General features: G+C 48.3%; 1 long non-coding RNA gene across 1 annotated transcript in view; it reads left to right on the top strand.

The window, feature by feature from the left end:
* LOC135055426 (uncharacterized) overlaps positions 1 to 24,498 on the top strand; it is a 51,122-nt gene extending 26,624 nt beyond the window's left edge. The window contains exon 4 of the long non-coding RNA XR_010243751.1: positions 24,127 to 24,498. This is a non-coding gene — a long non-coding RNA (uncharacterized LOC135055426). The remainder of the gene's footprint in view (positions 1 to 24,126) is intronic.
* Positions 24,499 to 24,719: the final 221 nt, after the last annotated feature.

Below are 24,719 nucleotides of genomic sequence, written 5' to 3'. Positions count from 1 at the left end.
GGGACTCGGCCGACGACAGCTTTTGCTAGCAGGTATTCCATCAGCCACACTGACACCCTGCCAGCTCTTCAGTTAGTAGCCATTACCACAGCAATTAGGGGACAAGAGGGAGAGACTAGTTCCTGAGATAGTAATACCATCCCCTCAGAGTATGGGTTAGTACACCTGCTGATAAGCTAAAGTGAAGCCCCTATTTCAGCCAACTACAGCCACAGAGAGAGAGAGAGAGATCCTTTCTATTTAGTTCACCCTTGACTAGTCTCCAGGAGTGAGTAACCAGAGAAAAGCAACCATGTTTGATGCTGTTACCCTGTCATCTTCACTAACTCCAAGATCTATTATTTCTCTGACGTCCTAGTGGATGCTGGGAACTCCGTAAGGACCATGGGGAATAGCGGCTCCGCAGGAGACTGGGCACAAAAGTAAAAGCTTTAGGACTACCTGGTGTGCACTGGCTCCTCCCCCTATGACCCTCCTCCAAGCCTCAGTTAGATTTTTGTGCCCGGCCGAGAAGGGTGCACACTAGGAGCTCTCCTGAGCTTCTTAGTGAAAAGTTTAGTTTTAGGTTTTTTATTTTCAGTGAGACCTGCTGGCAACAGGCTCACTGCATCGAGGGACTAAGGGGAGAAGAAGCGAACTCACCTGCGTGCAGAGTGGATTGGGCTTCTTAGGCTACTGGACACCATTAGCTCCAGAGGGACCGAACACAGGCCCAGCCTCGGAGCTCGGTCCCGGAGCCGCGCCGCCGGCCCCCTTACAGAGCCAGAAGCAAGAAAAGGTCCGGAAAAATCGGCGGCAGAAGACATCAGTCTTCAACAAGGTAGCGCACAGCTGCAGTGCCATTGTTACTCAGCACACTTCACACTCCGGTCACTGAGGGTGCAGGGCGCTAGGGGGGGGCGCCCTGAGCTGCAATGTAAAACACCTTGGCTGGCATAAATACACCACATATAACCCCCAGGGCTATATGGGTGTATTTTAACCCCTGCCAGAATTACCAAAAAAGCGGGAGAAAAGGCCGCCGAGAAGGGGGCGGAGCCTATCTCCTCAGCACACGGGCGCCATTTTCCATCACAGCTCCGCTGGAAGGACGTCTCCCTGACTCTCCCCTGCAGTCCTGCACTACAGAAAAGGGTAAAAAAGAGAGGGGGGGCACTAATTTGGCGCAGTTTTATATTAACAGCAGCTATAAAGGAAAAGCACACTTGATAGTGGTATTCCTGTATATATATAGCGCTCTGGTGTGTGCTGGCATACTCTCCCTCTGTCTCCCCAAAGGGCTAGTGGGGTCCTGTCCTCTATCAGAGCATTCCCTGTGTGTGTGCGGTGTGTCGGTACGATTGTGTCGACATGTTTGAGGAGGAAAATGAGATGGAAGCGGAGCAATTGCCTATTATACAGTTGTCACCCCCTAGGGAGTCGACACCTGAGTGGATGAGCTTGTGGAAGGAACTGCGTGACAGTGTCAGCTCTTTACGACAGACAGTTGACGACATGAGACAGCCGGCTAATCAGCTTGTGCCTGTCCAGGGGTCTCAAACGCCATCAGGGGCTTTAAAACGCCCGTTACCTCAAATGGCAGACACAGACACGGATACTGACTCCAGTGTCGATGATGAGGAGACAAACGTGACTTCCACTAGGGCCACACGTTACATGATTGAAGCAATGAAAAATGTATTGCATATATCTGATAATACAAGTACCACTAAGAAGGGTATTATGTTTGGTGAGAAAAAACTGCCTGTAGTTTTTCCTGTATCCGAGGAATTAAATGAAGTGTGTGATGAGGCGTGGGTTTCCCCCGATAAAAAACTGATAATTCCTAAAAGGTTATTGGCATCGTACGTACCCTTTCCCGCCAGAGGATAGGGCACGTTGGGAAACACCCCCTAGGGTGGATAAAGCGCTCACACGCTTGTCTAAACAGGTAGCACTACCCTCTCCTGATACGGCCGCCCTAAAGGAACCTGCCGATAGAAAGCTGGAGAATATCCTAAAATGTATATACTCTCACACGGGTGTTATACTGCGACCAGCAATAGCCTCAGCTTGGATGTGCAGTGCGGGCCTGGCGTGGTCGGATTCCCTGACTGAAAATTTTGATACCCTTGATAGGGACAGTATATTATTGACTATAGAGCATTTGAAGGATGCATTTCTATATATGCGTGATGCACAGAGGGATATTTGCCGACTGGCATCAAGAGTTAGCGCGCTGTCCATTTCTGCAAGAAGAGGTTTATGGACGCGGCAGTGGTCAGGTGATGCGGATTCTAAAAGGCACATGGAAGTATTGCCTTATAAGGGGGAGGAGTTATTTGGGGTAGGTCTATCAGACCTGGTAGCCACGGCAACTGCTGGAAAATCCACATTTTTACCCCAGGTAGCTTCTCAACCTAAGAAGACGCCATACTATCAGGCGCAGTCCTTTCGGCCCCATAAGGGCAAGCGGGCAAAAGGCGCCTCCTTTCTGCCCCGTGGCAGAGGGAGAGGAAAAAGGCTGCAACAAACAGCCAGTTCCCAGGAACAAAAGCCCTCTCCCGCCTCCGCAAAGTCCTCAGCATGACGCTGGGGCTTTACAAGCGGACTCAGGCACGGTGGGGGCCCGTCTCAAGAAGTTCAGTGCGCAGTGGGCCCACTCGCAAGTGGACCCCTGGATCCTTCAGGTGGTATCTCAGGGGTACAAATTGGAATTCGAGACGTCTCCCCCTCGCCGTTTTCTAAAGTCTGCTTTACCGACGTCTCCCTCAGACAGGGAGGCAGTATTGGAAGCCATTCACAAGCTGTATTCCCTGCAGGTGATAATCAAGGTACCCCTCCTACAACAGGGAAAGGGGTACTATTCCACACTATTTGTGGTACCGAAGCCGGACGGCTCGGTGAGATCAATTTTAAACCTGAAATCCTTGAACACTTACATACAAAGGTTCAAATTCAAGATGGAGTCACTCAGAGCAGTGATTGCAAACCTGGAAGAAGGGGACAATATGGTGTCTCTGGACATCAAAGATGCTTACCTACACGTCCCAATTTACCCTTCTCACCAAGGGTACCTCAGGTTTGTGGTACAGAACTGTCACTATCAGTTTCAGACGCTGCCGTTTGGATTGTCCACGGCACCCCGGGTCTTTACCAAGGTAATGGCCGAAATGATGATACTCCTTCGAAGGAAGGGAGTTTTAGTTATCCCTTACTTGGACGATCTCCTGATAAGGGCAAGATCCAGGGAACAGTTGGAAGTCGGGGTAGCACTATCTCAGATAGTGCTGCGCCAGCACGGTTGGATTCTCAATATTCCAAAATCGCAGCTGATCCCAACGACACGACTTCTATTCCTAGGGATGATCCTGGACACAGTCCAGAAAAAGGTGTTTCTCCCGGAGGAGAAAGCCAGGGAGTTATCCGAACTAGTCAGAAAGATCCTAAAACCAGGCCAAGTCTCAGTGTATCAATGCACAAGGGTTCTGGGAAAAATGGTGGCTTCTTACGAAGCAATCCCATTCGGCAGGTTCCACGCAAGAACCTTCCAGTGGGATCTGCTAGACAAATGGTCCGGGTCGCATCTTCAGATGCATCAGCGGATAATCTTGTCTCCAAGGACAAGAGTGTCTCTCCTGTGGTGGTTGCAGAGTGCTCATCTTCTAGAGGGCCGCAGATTCGGCATTCAGGACTGGGTCCTGGTGACCACGGATGCCAGCCTGAGAGGCTGGGGAGCAGTCACACAGGGAAGAAATTTTCAGGGCTTGTGGTCAAGCCTGGAGACATCACTTCACATAAATATCCTGGAGCTAAGAGCCATCTACAATGCTCTGAGCCTAGCAAGACCTCTGCTTCAAGGTCAGCCGGTGCTGATCCAGTCGGACAACATCACGGCAGTCGCCCACGTAAACAGACAGGGCGGCACAAGAAGCAGGAGGGCAATGACAGAAGTTGCAAGGATTCTTCGCTGGGCAGAAAATCATGTGATAGCACTGTCAACAGTGTTCATTCCAGGAGTGGACAACTGGGAAGCAGACTTCCTCAGCAGACACGACCTCCACCCGGGGGAGTGGGGACTTCACCCAGAAGTCTTCCACATGATTGTGAACCGTTGGGAAAAACCAAAGGTGGACATGATGGCGTCCCGCCTCAACAAAAAACTAGACAGATATTGCGCCAGGTCGAGGGACCCTCAGGCAATAGCTGTGGACACTCTGGTAACACCATGGGTGTACCAGTCAGTGTATGTGTTCCCTCCTCTGCCTCTCATACCCAAGGTACTGAGGATCATAAGAAGGAGAGGAGTAAGGACTATACTCGTGGCTCCGGATTGGCCAAGAAGGACTTGGTACCCGGAACTTCAAGAGATGCTCACGGAGGACCCGTGGCCTCTACCTCTAAGAAAGGACCTGCTCCAGCAGGGACCCTGTCTATTCCAAGACTTACCGCGGCTGCGTTTGACGGCATGGCGGTTGAACGCCGGATCCTGAAGGAAAAAGGCATTCCGGATGAAGTCATCCCTACCCTGATCAAAGCCAGGAAGGATGTAACCGTACAACATTATCACCGTATTTGGCGTAAATATGTTGCGTGGTGCGAGGCCAGGAAGGCCCCTACAGAGGAATTTCAACTGGGTCGTTTCCTGCATTTCTTGCAAACAGGACTGTCTATGGGCCTAAAATTAGGGTCCATTAAGGTTCAAATTTCGGCCCTGTCGATTTTCTTCCAAAAAGAACTGGCTTCAGTTCCTGAAGTACAGACGTTTGTCAAGGGGGTACTGCATATACAACCTCCTTTTGGGCCTCCAGTGGCACCTTGGGATCTCAATGTAGTTTTGGGATTCCTAAAATCACATTGGTTTGAACCACTTTCCACTGTGGACTTAAAATATCTCACATGGAAGGTGGTAATGGTGTTAGCCCTGGCTTCAGCCAGGCGTGTCTCAGAATTGGCGGCTTTATCCTATAAAAGCCCTTACCTAATTTTTCATACGGACAGGACAGAATTGAGGACTCGTCCTCAATTTCTCCCTAAGGTGGTTTCAGCATTTCACTTGAACCAGCCTATTGTGGTGCCTGCGGCTACTAGGGACTTGGAGGACTCCAAGTTGCTGGACGTAGTCAGGGCCCTGAAAATATATGTTTCCAGGACGGCTGGAGTCAGAAAATCTGACTCGCTGTTTATCCTGTATGCACCCTACAAGCTGGGTGCTCCTGCTTCTAAGCAGACTATTGCTCGTTGGATTTGTAGTACAATTCAGCTTGCACATTCTGTGGCAGGCCTGCCACAGCCAAAATCTGTAAAAGCCCATTCCACAAGGAAAGTGGGCTCATCTTGGGCGGCTGCCCGAGGGGTCTCGGCTTTACAACTTTGCCGAGCAGCTACTTGGTCAGGGGCAAACACGTTTGCTAAATTCTACAAATTTGATACCCTGGCTGAGGAGGACCTGGAGTTCTCTCATTCGGTGCTGCAGAGTCATCCGCACTCTCCCGCCCGTTTGGGAGCTTTGGTATAATCCCCATGGTCCTTACGGAGTTCCCAGCATCCACTAGGACGTCAGAGAAAATAAGAATTTACTTACCGATAATTCTATTTCTCGTAGTCCGTAGTGGATGCTGGGCGCCCATCCCAAGTGCGGATTGTCTGCAATACTTGTACATAGTTATTGTTACAAAAATCGGGTTATTATTGTTGTGAGCCATCTTTTCAGAGGCTCCTCTGTTATCATGCTGTTAACTGGGTTCAGATCACAGGTTGTACGGTGTGATTGGTGTGGCTGGTATGAGTCTTACCCGGGATTCAATATCCTTCCTTATTGTGTACGCTCGTCCGGGCACAGTATCCTAACTGAGGCTTGGAGGAGGGTCATAGGGGGAGGAGCCAGTGCACACCAGGTAGTCCTAAAGCTTTTACTTTTGTGCCCAGTCTCCTGCGGAGCCGCTATTCCCCATGGTCCTTATGGAGTTCCCAGCATCCACTACGGACTACGAGAAATAGAATTATCGGTAAGTAAATTCTTATTTTAATGAGAAAGACTTCGAATGGGTTACTACTACTTCTGCAACACCTTAAGCTGCAGTTTGAGAGTAAAAGACGCCCCTAAGTAAATACAGGAGCTGCTCAGAGACCGATAGTGAGGAAGGAGAGTACCCGTAGTGCAGGGGCTTTGTTTTCACTGTTATGCTTTGCTAAGCCGATGCTGCATTTTAGGGGAGACGTGTCTGGACCATTTTCGGGGTGGCCGCATGATGTCACACGTGGCTGATGAGTCCCAAAAAAATAGTGGTGGTCCGACTGCATATGCAGCTTAGCTGCATATGCAGGGGGTCAACCCCAATTTCGGACTCGGTGATGTGATCGCAATGATTTGCAATCGCATCGTTGGCTGTCGATTAGCATACTGGGTGGTCTTGCACTGTGCTGGGCAGCCCACAGCATGCGATAGGATGCAGTAGTAGGTTCTGCTTCTGAACCTGAATCAGGTCATAGATGCAAATTTTAGAGCATGGAGATTGTTAGGAAATCTCCTCCATAAGACCTGTGATAAATTTAAGTGATACTAAAATAATGTGAATAGTGTGTGAAAATGTCTATTTAGGAAAAAGTATAAATTAATATTCTGTACATGCTTCTGAAGGACCGAAGCAGGTTTGAAATGCATTAAGAAATCGGCGTGGACTCAAATTAGCAGCATTTTGGGAATACCATCTCTGGTGGACTCCCTGTGGTCAGCGCGATTCCCGGGATTGTGTAGCTATCTGGTCCCCATTTTCTATCTATCAGGACTAGGGAGGCCAATCCCAGGATCGGGATCAGTGGGATCCCAGTATTCTGACCTGATAACGCTGGGATTTGAATTCCGGGATTGGTGCTTCCAATCCCGGGATCTCCAGAATTAAAGTGCACACATGCAGTCCCCTCTCCGGCAGCACTGAGCACTTTGCTCAGATGCTGCCCCAGCCTGGGCAGGCTATGTGGCTGTGCGTGACTTCAGAGTTCACGCTGTGCAGCCACAAGCCAGCCCAGCCTTTTCAACAGCCATGCCAGATAGCCTGGGCTAAAGTGGAGGCAGGGCCGTCTTGACAGCAGTGTAGGCCCCTGGGCACAGAAATGCAATGGGCCCCTACCCATCCTTTAGCGGTAGGGGTGGGGCGTGCTATCAGCAGCAGCAGTTTTGAAGTCCTGCGGACGGTAGGGGATGTTCTATGTTCCATTCATGAAGCATGTATTACCTGGAGTAGTAATTTCTGCTAATTACTCCTTTAATTACTCCTTTACTGCACAGATGGTCGGAGATGGGGCAGGAGGATGAACACTACACTGTAGAAGGGGGCATTGGACTGAATGAAGGGTGATAGGGGGTGTTTAATACGTAGGGGAGGGGTGGATAGTGGAGTGGGCTTAATATTCATCATTTTCCGGTGGGAGGGAAGCTTGCTTGACTGCAGATATCTCAAGTTCCTGGAAATAGATTTCTTAGCTTTGGGATAAAAAACTAGGGAGTCCCAGATTTCAGGAGGTACTGGGGACTTGGGGATCAGAGTTCAGGAGACAGAGCAATTCACGGATGAAAATATAAAACTACTTATTAGGCATGTGGAGCTGGAGCAGAAACCAGCTGTTTGAAGGCTGATATCTCTGGTTCTGGGCATAGTAGAGACAAGCTGCCAGTATCCACCAAAAGAGGAGAGCCCCAGCTTTTGTAATATACCCTCAGAAAAACTCTAAGTCAGACAGAAGCTGAAATAGCTGGCTGGGAAGAGCAATTAACAGGCTTGGATGGGGACCACTGCTTTGAAGTCGGATATCTACGGTTCCCCGGGGCCGATTTTCAAAAATCTGGTACCTCTGGAAAGAGAGGACCCTCAGCTATCATCCAAGGACCCTTATACTCCTGGGACCCTTGGGCAAGTGCCCATTGAGCCCATACGAAAAGACGGCCCTGAGTGGAGGTCTGTATGCAGCCCCCAAGTGTGCGTGTGGTGAATCCCGGGATTGAGATTTTTTTCAGTCCAAATCCCAGGATTTAAAAACTGGGCTGGGCTTTGCTTCCCTGATCAGGACTCTGGGTAAACAAGCCTGTTTCCCACTTCAGCCAGACTGAGGAGTATTTATAAGCTTTTAAAATTTGTCCAATTGCGAGTTCATTTGTCATTAAATTATAATTTTTGCCTAAAGGTCTCTGCACTATTCTTGTACTATCATTGTCTCTGCACTATCACTATACTTTGAGCAGTGCCATTTCAAGCGGTGGGAGAGCCACAATTGCAGCTCCTATCTGGCTCTAGATCTGGCTCCCCTTACTCCCTCCCATATAGTACTCTGCCCAGGGGGCGGAGTGTCACGGAATGACGTGGTTGCTAATGACCACCAGTGATAATACACCCCTTGGCAACGAGCATGGATCCCAGAGCATGAAACCTCTGGCAACAAGCACGACAACCAGCGCATGAAACCCCTGGCAACAAGCACGACACCCAGTGCATGAAACCCCTGGCAACAAGCATGGATCCCAGAGCATGAAACCCATGGCAACAAGCATAACACCCAGCGCATGAAACCCCTGGCAACAAGCATGACACCCAGTGCATGAAACCACTGGCAACAAGCATGACACCCAGCGCATGAAACCACTGGCAATGAGCAGGTAAATTAAAAGTAATTAGAAGCTTTACTGTAGGGCATAATGTATCACGGGCATTGTGGTGTGCGGCATAATGTGGTGCAAGGGGCATTACTGTGTGGGGCTTAATATGATGGAATGTTTTTTTTTTCCTGTGGTGGCTGCGGTCTATTGTTACAGGGTCAAAAACTGGGGTGTAAGGTAGTCTTTTCCTGTGAGACCACGCCCATTTTTGCGAGGCCACATCCTCCTCACAGAAGCACTTACTGAGTAACGTGAGATAGGGAATACATGCATTTCTTTTACACAAATCTAAAGACAGAAGGAGCAAGTGGAGTTACACTATTCACATCCTGTATGGGTCTTAATGAAAACATTTTTGTCATCAGAAACTAAAGGAGGTCCAACCAGACTGGGACTTTGAGACATTCTCCTTATTAAAGGGTGATTACCTTTCAGTACATCATGTGATTGTATGTGAAGGGTCCACCATTGTATTTTAAAATGCACTTTGGGTGTTTTTAATAACATATCTATAGTATAAGCGCTGTGGTGTTGCATTTAAATTCTATTACTATCTTGATAGCCTTATATGTAAGCAGTAGCATTTTATAGTAAATTGGGTAAAATACATGTAGGGACTGACAGCGAAGTAGCAGACAATGAATGTTTTGTGAGGAAGAAAAGTCTTGTTGCTGCATTCAAAACAGATTGTATCGTAGTGGTGAATGTCTGTTTAAGGAGGCTATTTGAATAATCTATTCTTGGATTATCAAAAGAAATTAAAAATATACCTTACTTGGTCAGAACACAATTACTGGAAACAATACCAACAGAAATAATTTCTAAAATGCTTATTTTTTTTTTTCTGCTGACATTTTTATGGTGTGTATTCCAAGGCTACAGGGAGCAACCATTTTCCTTGATTGAAACTAAAGCAACAGGAAAATAATTGAAATTATTGATGTCCTAGTTTTTAAAAGAATAGGAACAATGATTTAATATAAGAGATTGAGTTATTCAGTGTATGAGTAATATTCCCATTTAATGCAACAATTAAATTTCTCCATTGAGACCTGCAGTGAAAGTTAAAGCCCCTTGTTGTCTTAATTCAGTGGTTTTCCTAATGAATAAAAGAAAACTGCAATTTATCCATATCTAAAATAAAAGTGACATTCTAAATAAATTGAATTCTGCCAACCAACATACGTCTTTTGCTTTGTTTTTAAATTGTAAAGTTGGTATCTCGTTACCATTAATCTTAGCAAACTCGCTATTGAGACTGAAATTGTAGTTGTCTCAAAACTGCTACTGCAAAAAATCGCATATAGGCCCTCATTCCGAGTCGTTCGCTCGTTGCCGATTGTCTCTATTTTGCGATTAGTCGCTTACTGCGCATGCGCAATGTTCGCAGAGCGCATGCACTTAGTTATTTTACTCAACAGTTAGGTATTTTACTCACGGCATTACGAAGAATTTTCTTCGTTCTGGTGATCGGAGTGTGATTGACAGGAAGTGGGTGTTTCTGGGCGGAAATTGACCATTTTATGGGTGTGTGTGAAAAAACGCTGCCGTTTCTGGGAAAAACGTGGGAGTGGCTGGAGAAACGGGGGAGTGTCTGGGCGAACGCTGGGTGTGTTTGTGACGTCAAACGAGGAACGAAACTGACTGAACTGATCGCAGTGGCAGAGTAAGTGTCGAGCTACTCAGAAACTGCTAAGAAATTTCTATTCGCAATTTTGAGAATCTTTCGTTCGCAATTCTGCTAAGCTAAGATTCACTCCCAGTAGGCGGCGGTTTAGCGTGTGCAATGCTGCTAAAAGCAGCTTGCGAGCGAACAACTCGGAATGAGGGCCATAGGCCCTCATTCTGAGTTGTTCGCTCGCTAGCTGCTTTTAGCAGCATTGCACACGCTAAGCCGCCGCCCTCTGGGAATGTTACTTAGCATAGCAGAATTGCGAATAGAAATTTCTTAGCAGTTTCTGAGTAGCTCCAGACTTACTCCTACATTGCGATCAGTTCAGTCAGTTTCGTTCCTGGTTTGACGTCACAAACACACCCAGCGTTCGCCCAGAAACTCCCCCGTTTCTTCAGACACTCCCGCGTTTTTCCCAGAAACGCCAGCGTTTTTTTCGCACACACCCAGAAAATGGCCAGTTTCCGCCCAGAAACACCCACTTTCTGTCAATCACAGTACGATCACCAGAACGATGAAAAATCCTTGTTATGCCGTGAGTAAAATACCTAACTTTTGAGTAAAATAACTAAGCGCATGCGCTCTGCGAACCTTGCGCATGCGCAGTAAGCGACTAATCGCAATATAGCGAAAATCGGCAACAAGCGAACAACTCGGAATGACCCCCGTAAAGTGCCGCCCAGAAATGTTAAAAGACGTCCACCGATGCGATCGCAACTCTGCGTATGCAGTCGCAGAGGTGAGATCCATGGGGGTCATTCCGAGTTGATCGCTAGCTGCGTTGTTCACAGCACAGCGATCAGGATAAAAATCGGCATTTCTGCGCATGCGTATGCACCGCAATGCGCAGGTGTGTCATACGGGTACAATGAGCATCGTGGGTTTGCACAGAGTGTAACGAAGATTCCAGTCGCACGGCCGAACGCAGGAAGATTGACATGAAGTGGGCGTTTCTGGGTGTCAACTGACCGTTTTCAGGGAGTGCTTAGAAAAACATAGGTGTGGCAGAAAAAACGCAGGCGTGGCTGGGCATTTGCTGGGTGGGTGTGTGATGTCAAAAGCCGTCCCTCCGTCGTTAGAGTCAACGCACACGAAGAGTAACTACAGGGCTGGTCTTGTTTTGCACAAAAAGATTTTGAAACCATCTTGTCAGGGCTGACCTAGACTTTCTCACACAGAGCGCTCAGCACATGAGAAGGAGGAATGTTACCTCAGCTTTCATTATAAATTTATACATATTATATATATAATGCACTGTAGCTTGGCACTCAGGATAAATGCTGTATAATAATGATGGGGTGCCTTCCCAAATATTAATAGTTACCAATGTCTTTACCAGAAAGAACCAGGCGGCACTCCCAAATTTCCAAATCAGGCCGGTGTATTAGAAAATCATGGTGTCTTAAACAGGCATCAACGTTTCAAGGCTCGCAGGCCTTTTCGTCAGGACATATATACCAGTGAAAAAAACTAGAAACATAGCTAACCAATGTGTCTATCTTACCTTTATACATACGAGTGCAGTTCAGCACGAGGACGCCCGCTGCTCCCGCCCGGCCGGTAGTAGGAGGGATTGCATACTGACATATTTCCTGTTAGTCGGTTACCAAGGATACCTTCAAACCATGTACGTCCTCTCCCGTTGCCTGGGGGGCAGCACCGCGTCCGCCGCTGATTACTGCACATAAACAAAGTGATTACCATATTTCATCTTAAGTGTTTCAATATACCCATAGGCAAATGACATAGATATATTGAATGTGCAAATTATGTGGAACATACAACATAAATAAATCAATTAAAAAATATTAAAAACCGGAATGTCAGAATACTTCATCATCAAAGCTATAAATATTATATATAACACAATTATTTCAAATCCTAACCAAAGCGCTACCTTTACATTTTCATAATGTGTATATTTTAATGTTACATCAATATAAGAACCATAGAACTAGAGAAATATATTCCAAGAAATTTTTTCATTAAGTCCTCGGGGCGAAATAGTATCTAAAATGTGTATCCATTTTGACTCACACTGACTGAGACGCCTTTTACGATCCCCCCCACGAATGTCATTGGAGATATGATCTACTATCTTATATCTTAAGGAGGATAGAGTATGTTGAGCCTCCTTAAAATGGCGTGCCACCGGCTGATCGCAATCTTTATTTTCTAATGCAGCTTTTATAGCAGAGCGATGTGAGGCCATACGCTCTCTAAATGTGCGAATAGTTTGACCTACATAATATAGCCCACATGGGCACATTATGATATAGACAACAAATTGCGATGTACAGCTTAAAACATGGTTAATTTTAAACTTCCGTCCTGTATGAGGATGTTTAAAGTAAGATCCAGGTTCCATAAAACTACATGTCGTACATGATACACATTTATAACAACCCAGTTTCTTTTTTTGTGTCAAAAAAGAACTATTAGAACTATCTGGTACATACGTAATGTTGGTTTTAACCAGCAAATCTCGTAGATTTCTACCCCTTTTGTAGCAGGGCATTATACTTTTATTCTTAAAAGCCGGTAATTCACTGTCACCTGATACAATTGGCCACAATGCTTTGGTGGCACGGGGTAGAACTGGGCTGGCTAATGTGTATTCAGAAATTAACGGGATCCTATCTTGTATATTATCCTTCAATTCTGGTTCTAACAAATTTTGTCTAGGAATTGCTAGTATTTGTTGTTTGGTTTCCTTAAGTGAGGATAAAGGATATCCCCGCCTAGCAAATTTATCTGAAACCAAATCTAATGCAGGTTCAAGCTGGTTCGGGTCACTAGTGATTCTAGCTACTCTTAACATCTGAGATTTTGGAAGAGCTTTTTTTAATGGGGGTGGGTGGCAACTGCTGTGATGTAACAGGGTATTCCGATCTGTGTGCTTGTGGAACACCTCAGTTGATATAGTATTATCCTTAATCTTAACTACTACATCTAAGTAATTAATATCAGTCTGACTATACTGGAACATAAACTTCACTGGATGGTCTAAGGAGTTGATATGTGTGACTAGCTCTAACAGTTCACATTCAGAGCCTGTCCAAATTAAAAAAAGATCATCTGTGTATCTTGTATACATCAAGATCCTTTTAGATACACGCAAATCTGTGAAGAAAAAATTACGTTTTTGCTCAAACATGAATACATTGGCGCACGACGGGGCTACATTCGTCCCCATCGCACAGCCAATGCGTTGTAAATAATATTTACCGTTATGTAGGAAAACATTTTTTGTAAGGATAAATCTGAGTAATTCCAAAAACAACGGGATATCAAAATCCACAAATTGGTTAGCTTGTAAAAATAATCTCATGCAGTCTAACCCCATACTATGTGGTATGATCGTATATAAATTCTTCACATCCAAGGTACACAAGAAAGCCCCAGTAGGAATATTTTTCAATTCTCTCAACTTTAACAAAAATTGTGTAGTATCTTTTAAGAACGTTTTCTGTTTTACCACTAAGGGTTGCAACAAATAATCAAGAAATTGAGAGATAGGTTGTAAGAGAGACCCCCTAGCCGATATAATCAGCCTTCCATATGGATATATACATATCCATATATAGACCCTTTTGTCCAGTGCCGTAACTAGGCATTTTAGCGCTGTGTGCAAGAAACGACATTGGCGCCCCCCCCCCCCCCCATGTAAGATAGGGGCAGTGTGCGCCATAGGTGCGCGAAAAATATATAGGGGTGTGGCTTCATGGAGAAGGGGCGTGGCCACAAAATAATAGTAATTCATACTACGGTGCACAGTAGTCTACATTATTCAAATTACGCTGCACAGTAGCGCCACTACACCAGGTAGAGCCCCTTTTATACATTACAGCAGACAGCGTCCCCCTTTTTACACATTACAGCAGACAGTCTCCCTTTTAACACATTGCGGCAGCCAGTCCCCCTTTTTACACATTGCGGCAGACAGCGTCCCTTTTATACATTACAGCAGACAGCGTCCCCTTTAACATTACGGCAGACAGCGTCCCCTTTTTACACATTACAGCAGACAGCGTCCCCGTTTTTACACATTACGGCAGACGGTGTCCCCCTTTATACACATTGCGGCAGCCAGTCCCCCTTTTTACACATTGCGGCAGGCAGTCCCCATTTTTACACATTGCGGCAGCCAGTCCCCCTTTTTACACATTGCGGCAGCCAGACCCCCTTTTTATACATTGCGGCAGCCAGTCCCCCTTTTTACACATTGCGGCAGCCAGTCCCCCTTTTTACACATTGCGGCAGCCAGGCCTCCTTTTTACACATTATGGCAGACGGTGTCCCCCTGAGAGAGAGAGAGAGAGAGAGAGAGAGAGAGAGACATACTTACCATCTACCCGCTGACAGGCTCCTCGTGCAGCTCCCTCGGTGCAGGCAGGTGAGAAGGAGGGGGACTGGAGCCGCAGCAGCGCTATTTAATTGGTAGTAAGCGCCGCTGCAGCATCCCCCTCTCCTTCCGTATTGGCTGCCCGGCGCTGCTGTGGATGCTGGGATGGAGGAGCCGCATCCCAGCATCCACAGCAGCGCCGGGCAGCCAATACGGAAGGAGAGGGGGATGCTGCAGCGGCGCTTACTACCAATGAAATAGCGCTGCTGCGGCTCCAGTCCCCGTCCCTCCTCCTCCTTCTCCGCTGCCCAGCGCTGCTCTCCTCCTCAGTGTGGCGGCGGCGCACGGCGCAGACTTCAGAGGCGGCATGTAGTGAGTCAATTTGACTCATTACACGCCGCTGGCCGTGCGCCCTCAGGGCAACTGCGCTGTGTGCCAAGCCCACTTGGCACACACGTAGTTACGGCCCTGCTTTTGTCAGTAACAGCAGGGTCCTCAGTGACGTTAATACGTCCTTAACGTGCACTAATCATGTACTGAATGCGCTCTTTTTTTTTTGTGTGTGTGGATCTAATCAGGAAACGATATGGTCGACATAGAAAACAGTATCCGTGTCGATATCAGGGAGTAATAACTGGGCAAAATAATCTTTTTTGCGACCCCCAGGGGTCTGAGGGAAATATAGTTATGAACCTGACATTTTCCATAGATATTTCTACGTCTGTGTCTGGGACACAGATTCTTTGCAACCTTACTATATATATATATACATATATAGAGCTTCTCTGATATGCATCACATTGTCATGCCAATTTCTAACCAGTCAGATATTAGTGGTGCCGACAGGGCCACCCACACACAACTGTGTCCCTACTATAGTTTCCTCTTGGGAAAAAACATTCAGCCACCGACATGTTGACACACATGTACCAAGCACCATTAGGAGTTGGCGGTGCCGACAGGGTCACTCCCATAGCCGTTTGTGGGAAGATCACTCAGCCTCAGACATGCCGACACACGTGTACCAAACACCCACCGACACACCGGGCATATAGGGGACAGACCCACAGTAAAGGGAGACACAGAGACACAGATGTAGTTTGCCAGCTCACAACCCAGCACTCAATCCCGGTTCTGAAACCCTTATATAATGCCTCAGACCTGTAGCGCTTTTATAACTAACTTATATTGCACAAAATCAACTGTGCCCCGCCTCCGATTTTCACTCTGTTACGTGTGAGGAAGGACTAGCATCTCTACAACTCTGTGGAGAGAAAATGGCGCTGATGAGAGCTATAAGGGCTAAGCCACGCACCCTTAATGGCATGCTTCAGCCCCGCTATTTTCCATTATATTTAGACTGACGGGGGTCAGGATTTAGTGCCCAGGCACTCATACCACTCTTTTTCAGTCACATATGAGGATTTATATGCTGCCCAGGGCGCCCCCCCCCCTCGCGTCCTGCACCCTACAGTGCCGCTGGGTGTGGGAGCATGGCGCGCAGCGCGATCGCTGTGCGGTACCTCAGAAGCCGTCCCTGAAGTCTTCTTTTCTTCTTCTACTCACCTGTCTTCTGACTTCTGGCTCTGCAAGGGGGGTGACGGTGGGCTCTGGGAATGAACCCCTAGGCGTACCTAGTGTTCCAAACCCTCAGGAGCTACTGGTGTCCTGTAGCTAAAGAAGCAGAGCCAAACTCACTAGAAGTAGGTCTGACTTCTCTCCCCTAAGTCCCACGAAGCAGGGAGACTGTTGCCAGCAGCCCCCCTGAAAATAAAAAACCTAACAATAAAGTATTTTCAGAGAAACTCAGTAGAGCTCCTCAGAGTGCATCCAGTCTGCCTAGGCACAGATCTAAACTGGAGTCTGGAGGAGGGGCATAGAGGGAGGAGCCAGGTCACACCATTTGAAAGTCTTAAAGTGCCCATGTCTCCTGCGGATCCCGTCTATAGCCCATGGTTCTTGAAGTGACCCCAGCATCCTCTAGGACGTATGAGAAAGTGGAAATGTTGCATGTATACGACACGCAATAACTGACATGTGGTTTATTATTAGTGAGAGACAACAGGGTTACAATTGGTAGGATTTTAAAGAGGGGTTTGGTATGTGTGAGCGACAGATGAGATGCCGGTGGTCACAATAGCGATGCCAGCATCTGCAGCCTAACCCTAACCCCCACCCGCACCCTATAGCCTAATTCTAACCCTCCCTGGTGACGCCTAAGCCTAGCCTCCTCCCTTCCTGGCCGTAAGCCCAGGGCCGGTGCTAGTGTGTTCGGCGCCCACCTGCAAACTATAAATGTGCGCCCCCGCACCCATACTTAATAAAGGGACAGTGCACAAATAAAGGGGTGAGGTCTCACAAGGAAAGGCTGTGTCCACACAATAATACCTCCAATACATATTACGCCACACAGTAGCACAATTTTATTCACATTAAACCACACATAATGCCTGATTTACCATGCTAGTACCTACCCGGCCGAGTGTCAAGGTGTGGACCTGCTCAGTAAGCCAGGGCTAGCATTCAGCCTATGAACAGCAATGCAGCCGCAGACCTAGCGTGCCAACATTAGAGCAGAGTTGTCAAGAGAAATCTTGGACCCCGGTACAGGAACTCCCCCCCCCCCCCCCCCTGGAGAAGGTGTGGTCACAACTTGTTGGGGGCATACCTGCAAATAATAAGTACGCCCCGAATGTAAATAGCTAAGGACCCAAAGCAGATATTAGAGATATCTGCTGCATTCTCCCATTTTCGCTTTCACAAAGCACCCCTATAAGTTTTTATGAGAGCTGCTTTTTAGCTGAATTTACCAAGTTCCGGAATGTGGTGCATTACGGAGCTTGACCCTGTAGCTAAACACCATCTGAAGATGGTGTTAGCCCGCAGAATTGCGCGCAGCTCCTGAAGAAATAGTGAAGTGAGTGTAACTGCAATCCCTTTATTACTTATACCCTGCAGACAGGGCCGGATTAACAATGGGGCGGATGGAGCTGCAGCTCCAGGCCCCCCACTGAAAATAGGCCCACAGGATCCCCTGCAGTGCTGCCAGTGTTGACAGGGAAAAGTTTTTCCTGTCACCACCAGCAGCTCACTCCCTCCCTCACCTCAGCCAGCCGACAAAACTCCTTCCTATCTCACAGTCAGACTCTGGGCCACCCGACCTGTAAGAAGCTCCGCCCCCGTTTTTGCGAAAGTTCCACCTCGCACACCAGACAAGCGGCGCCTCCCTCACCTGACAGAGACTCCACCTCCCGCAGCAGAAGCTCCCCCACAGCCGTCAGAAGCTCCGCCCACAGTACCCGACAGAAGCTCCGCCTCCCGCAGCCGTCAGAAGCTCCGCCCCTGCCCCCCTTCCAGAAGCTCCCGCTCCCCGACAGAAGCTTCTCCTCCAGCAGCCGTCAGAAACTCCACAGCCATCAGTAGCTCCGCCTCCTGCACCCGTCAGAAACTCTGCCTCCCGCACCTGTCACAAGCCCGCCTCCTGTACCAGTTGGAAGTTTGGAAGCTCCGCAGTCACGATGTCCGGGTAAGAACTTGAAGTTCAGAACTTTTGAAGCTAGATCGGCAGCACGTGAGTAGAGCTGGGGGTCATTGGGGATGCTAGGGGGGTGGTGGTGAGTAATTGACTGCTTAGGACAGAGGTTTAATACTTGGTTGTCAGGAATTTCACAATGCAGCCAATATCACAGGGTTCACAGCTCTTCCTGTGGATATGCTCCGCCCCATGACACCATTTTTGCTCCTACCCTGCTGCTCTTCCACCAGTATCTATGCTTTCTAGGGATCGGGATTGGCCTGATTGGTAGCCGCCTAATAGTAAGTAGTATTACTTACACCCACCCTCCCTCCATGCAGTGCTCTCTAACAGCCTCCCTTCCGCGCCGCTACCTACACCCTCCTGCACCACTACCTACACCCTCTCTCCCGTGCCGCTAACTACACCTTCCCTCCCCGCTAACTACACCCTCCCTCCCGCACCGCTACCTACACCCTCCCGCACCGCTACCTACACCCTCCCTCACGCGCTGCTCCCTACACCCTCCCTCCCGCACCGCTACCTACACCCTCCCTCCCGCGCCGCTACCTATGCCCTCCCGCACCGCTACCTACACCCTCTCTCCCGCGCTGATACCTACACCTTCCCTCCCGCGCCGCTACCTACACATTCCCTCCCGTGCCGCTACCTACACCCTCCCGCGCCGCAACCTACACCCTCCCTCCCGCATCGCTACCTACACCCTCCCTCCCACGCCGCTAACTACACCCTCCCTCCCGCGCCGCTACCTACACCCTCCCTCCCCTGCCGCTACCTACACCCTCCCGCACCGCTACCTACACCCTCCCTCACGCGCTGCTCCCTACACCCTTCCTCCCGCACCGCTACCTACACCCTCCCTCCCGCACCGCTACCTACACCCTCCCTCCCGCGCTGATACCTACACCTTCCCTCCCGCACCGCTACCTACACATTCCCTCCCGCGCCGCTACCTACACCCTCCCGTGCCGCTACCTACACCCTCCCTCACGCGCTGCTCCCTACACCCTTCACTGATCCCTACTGCAATCCCGGGATTGAGCGTTTTTCAATCCCGAATCCCGGGAATGAAAAACAGCCCAGGATTGGCCTCCCTAATGCTTTCCTCTCCAGCTGTATCTCTGCCCCCTCCCCACCTGTATCTCTGCTCCCTCTCCACCTGTATCTCTGCCCCCTCCCCACCTGTATCTCTGCTCCCTCCCCACCTGTATCTCTGCTCCCTCTCCACCTGTATCTCTGCCCCCTCCCCACCTGTATCTCTGCCCCCTCCCCACCTGTATCTCTGCTCCCTCTCCACCTGTATCTCTGCTCCCTCCCCACCTGTATCTCTGCTCCCTCTCCACCTGTATCTCTGCTCCCTCTCCACCTGTATCTCTGCCCCCTCCCCACCTGTATCTCTGCCCCCTCCCCACCTGTATCTCTGCTCCCTCTCCACCTGTATCTCTGCTCCCTCCCCACCTGTATCTCTGCTCCCTCTCCACCTGTATCTCTGCCCCCTCCCCACCTGTATCTCTGCTCCCTCTCCACCTGTATCTCTGCCCCCTCCCCACCTCTATCGTTGCTCCCTCTTCACCTGTTCCTGCTCCCTCCCCACATGTATCTCTGCCCCCTCCCCACCTGTATCTCTGCCCCCTCTCCACCTGTATCCCTGCTCCCTCCCCACCTGTATCTCTGCCCCCTCCCCACCTGTATCCCTGCTCCCTCTCCACCTGTATCCCTGCTCCCTTCCCACCTGTATCTCTGCCCCCTCCCCACCTGTATCCCTGCTCCCTCTCCACCTGTATCTCTGATCCCTCTCCACCTGTATCTCTGCCCCCTCCCCACCTGTATCGTTGCTCCATTTCCACTTGTATCCCTGCTCCCTCTTCACCTGTTCCTGCTCTCTCTCCATCTGTATCTCTACCCCCTCCCCACCTGTGTCTCTGTCTCCCTCTCCACCTGTATCTCTACCTCCTCCCCACCTGTATCTCTGCCCCCTCTCCACCCGTGTCTCTGCCCCCTCTCCACCTGTATCTCTACCTCCTCCCCACCTGTATCTCTGCCCCCTCTCCACCCGTGTCTCTGCCCCCTCTCCACCTGTATCTCTACCCCCTCCCCACCTGTATCTCGACCCCCTCCCCACCTGTATCTCTACCCCCTCCCCATCTGTCTCTGTCTCCCTCCCCACCTTATCTCTACCCCCTTCCCACCTGTGTCTCTGCCCCCTCTCCACACATGTTTCTGCCTTCTCTCAACCCGTGCTTCTGCCTACCTCTCACACTTGTGTCTCTGCCACCTTCACTACTTGTCTCTCTGCCACCTTAACTGCCTGTGTGTCCACCCCTCTTCTCACCTGTGCCTTCCTACTTGCGGCTCTGCTTCGTTCCCCACTTGGGTCTTTGCCCCCTCCTTACTTGTTTCTCTGCATTCTCCCCACTGTGTCCCTTCCCCCTTCACCACCTGTGCTTATGGCCCCGTTTACACATGTGACTCTGTCCCCCTATCCAGCTGTATCTCTGCCTTCCACCCCACCTGTGGTTCTACCTTCTCTCTACCTGTGCTTCCACCTCCCTCTCCACCTCTCCAAAAGCATCTCTGTCTCCCTTCACACCTGTATCTTCCCCCCCCTCTCCACCTGTATCTCTATCTTCCTCTCCACCTATCCATCTACTATTCTGCCTCACTCTCCACCTTCGACCCATGCTTCCGCCCATCTCACTGTAACCAGTTTCGCAGGGACAGAGCTCTCTCACAAGCTCTGTCTCTGAATATGATAATTGATACATCCTTGTGATGTATTCAGTCATCTCAATGTGATTTTGGTCGAATTTATCACATTCTATTCACATCTGAGATGTGGATTGTAATAAATATGCCCCATAGTGCAGAGATGTAGTGTAGTAGTAATTGTACTAAGCAGTGATAAGAGCGGAGAAGTGAGCCAATGGAGAAGTTGTCCCATCAACCAATCAGCATTGACGTAACATTTATCATTTGCAAACTATAAAAGTATACAGAGCAGTTCCACTGGCTCACTTCTCCACTTTTATCACTGCTTAATACATCTCCACCATAGTTAAGAGATGTAGTATGAGGAGGAAGTGCAGTGATGTAGTATGCCACCACACACCCCTACCCTCCCAGGGAGAAATTCAGTGACGCTAATCACACCCACTGCGTGGCGCGCAATAGGCCCTTCATAAATTTCAGCTCCAGGCCCATGTGAACCTTAATCTGGCACTGCCTGCAGAGTGTATTTTAATACATTCAGACGAATCATAATTTCATATTACCATGAGCAGAGACAATAATAAATGATAATTATGGGGTCTAAGACCCGATTATTAATAAATATATCCATAAATAACATACAGTAAAATCCTTCCTAAACAGAAAAATATTTGTTTGTTACCTTTTATGAAAGAAGCAAGAATTTCCTTCCAAAAAAACAAAACAAAAACCTGAATAGTTATCTTCACATAAGTTAATGCAGATGAGGCAATGGTGATGACATCCCCCATCGGCTCTGCATGTAAGGCCGATGGAGGATGTCTCTGACGACCTGCGGGAGTGTGCATTGTCAGTGCCACAGTGGGTACACAATAGACAATGTGTGCGATATGTCAGTCCGAGCTGCTGGATCAGACGACATATTGGTGGTCATCCCGAGTTGTTCGCTCGTTGACGATTTTCGCTATGCTGCGATTTGTTGCTAAATGCGCATGCGCATGGTATGCAGCGCGCATGCGCTTAGTTATTTAACTAAAAATTTGGCAGTTTTGCTGTTGTCTGTGCGGCGCTTTTCAGTCGCACTGCTGATCGGTGAGTGATTCACAGGAAAGGGGCGTTTCTGGGTGGTAACCCAGCGTTTTCCGGGAGTGTGCTAGAAAGCGCAGGCGTGTCAGGGAAAAACGCGGGAGTGTCTGGAGAAACGGGGGAGTGGCTGGCCGAACGCAGGGCGTGTTTGTGACGTCAAACCAGGAACTAAACGGACCGAGCTGATCGCAATCTAGGAGTAGGTCTGGAGCTACTCAGAAACTGCAAGAAAATATTTAGTAGCAATTCTGCTACTCTTTCGTTCGCTATTCTGCTAAGCTAAGATACACTCCCAGAGGGCGGCGGCCTAGCGTGTGCAATGCTGCTAAAAGCAGCTAGCGAGCGAACAACTTGCAATGAGGGCCATTGTCTAGTGTGTACCCTGCTGTACTTTATTAGAAAGTATGCTACCTTTACTCACAAAATGTGTATGTATGTGTGGTTGCGTGTGTGTGGGGAAGGGGGGGGGGGGGTGGCAGAATGGTGGGGAGTCTGGCAGCATGGGGGGAATGGCAATAAGGGGGAGAAGTCTAGCAGTATGGAGGAAGAGTCTGGAAACATGGAATATGACATGGCAATATGAGTAGCAGCAAGAAGGGGTGTCTGGTAACTGGAAGGTGTAACGTCTGTGGTACTGGTGACAGGAGTGGTGTTCTGGAAGCAGTGAGGGAGGGAAGGTGGTGTCTGGAGGCAGGGAGTGGAAGGAGGGCTTGTGTCTGGAGGCAGGGTATCTGGGAACAGTGGAGAGGTAGGTAGGTGGGGTGGTGTATGGAAACAGGGAGTCGGGGTATGGGGGGGTTTCTGTTTGGGGACAGAGGTGCTAGGTGGGACCCAACCCACACACACATGTCCTTACTGTATATTAGTCAGCACAGACAGTATGATTGATGGTGTGACACTAACCTCATTTGGAAGCATATTTAATGCTGGAGGTCTCATCTGTCTACTGCCTAGGACTCTGGGAGTGATGAGGCGGGGGCAGAGCGGGTCTTTCCTGCTGCCGCTCTGCGTGCTTCAGTGTCATCGGCATGTGTCTGTAAAAGGACATCGGGTGGGAGGTTCTAGATGTGCTGGGGTGTACACGTACACGCACACAGCACCTCCCAGATGCCTGTGTGTGTAGATAGATAGATAGATAGATAGATAAACAGATTGACGATCTCATTCAAATCTTTCAGTATGTATGCACCAGTGATGAATGACGCGTGGCCCCGCGCTCATTCATCGCTGGTGCCGGCTCGTTTAAACATGCAAGCCAATACGGACAATCTCGTCCTTATTAGCATGCATTGCTATGGAGCCAGGTGACGGGGGGAGTGAAGAAACTTCACACCCCCCTTCACCCCCCATCCCCCTTCCCCAGCGCTGCCGGATTGCCCATCAGCCGTATCGGCGGTCGGGCACCTCGCCCGGCAATCGTGAGGTGTGTAGAGTCCAATAGATAGATAGATAGATAGATAGATAGATAGATAGATAGATGACACAAAAAAACCTCACTCATCTGTAGGACCACAGGCTGGGATTCCATGTTGGTTTCTTTGGAATCCCCCTCAGTACTCTTCCCAGTCTCTCTATTTGTGCTGAGTTCTCTATTTTGCACACGCTTTTGCTAAAAACCGTACAGCAATGGCTTTTTTTTTTAAAGTTAAATTACACCTTTCAGTTCAAACTCCACAAGCCTTCCTCAATTACGATTACAATTAGTGTAATGAATGATAATGGTCATGACCAATTAAGTCTTCAAAGAATACCTGAAGAACACTTTGTAGGCATAATTGGCCATCAACATTTAAATTTAAAAAAAAATATATAGATGTGGTAAATGTGCCTGGTCTAATGCTAATTTGTTTATTTTTGTGTAGAGGTGTAGTGTGTGAATAAATGTGTTTACATGTTTTTATAAGCAATAAGCTCCTAACTGTCATTTTTTTTTGTTTGTGTAATTTTAATAAACTATTCTTAAGTAAGATGTGTGAACTGTTTTATGTCACCAATTTCTGCATGCCAATCTGCTGTTCTTTTATAGCATTAATAAACACAACACCCACTTAACTTCAACAACAAATTTGGTTTTTATTTATTTAATTTATTTTTTTGGCAGCAAAAAAACAACATTTTTTAAATTAGAATTTTTTTTCTAATTTGTCTAGGTCCGCCATCACGGCCCTCAAGTTCCCTTTAAGGCTTGCCACAATGGCAGGCAAACTGGTGGGATCTCCAACTGCAACATCTGAAATGAAGAGGCAAAGAAAACATTACTAACTTACTCACATTACCTATTATACAAGCAAGGCACAAAGCACACTTTAATGGCAAAGTTACTATATCATGGATGTTTGAATGTTAAAACAGTAGCATACCAACACACAAGCAAAAAAAAAAAAAAAGTGTGCCACACCATGGGGTACATTTACTAAGATGGGAGTTCTATTTAAGATGGGACGTTGCCCATAGCAACCAATCAGATTCCACATATTATCTTCTAGAAGGTGCTAAATAAATGAGAAGTAGAATCTGATTGGTTGCTCTGGGCAACATCCCATCTTAAATAGAACTCCCATCTTAGTAAATGTAACCCTATGCTGGGATTCATTCACATCTGGAGTGAAGCAGACTTGTCTTTTTAGGGGGTTGGCCCTGCATCATCACACTGCATATCAACATCTTCAGAAGGACAACATATCCTAGCATGCCCACACTCCCTTACTACATAAGGTCAAACAGGTTTTTTTTAATAAAAATT

The sequence above is a fragment of the Pseudophryne corroboree genome, chromosome 3, assembly GCF_028390025.1.
Source record: "Pseudophryne corroboree isolate aPseCor3 chromosome 3, aPseCor3.hap2, whole genome shotgun sequence".
In the NCBI taxonomy this organism is placed as follows: domain Eukaryota; kingdom Metazoa; phylum Chordata; class Amphibia; order Anura; family Myobatrachidae; genus Pseudophryne; species Pseudophryne corroboree.
This window is presented reverse-complemented; position numbering and strand designations above follow the sequence as displayed.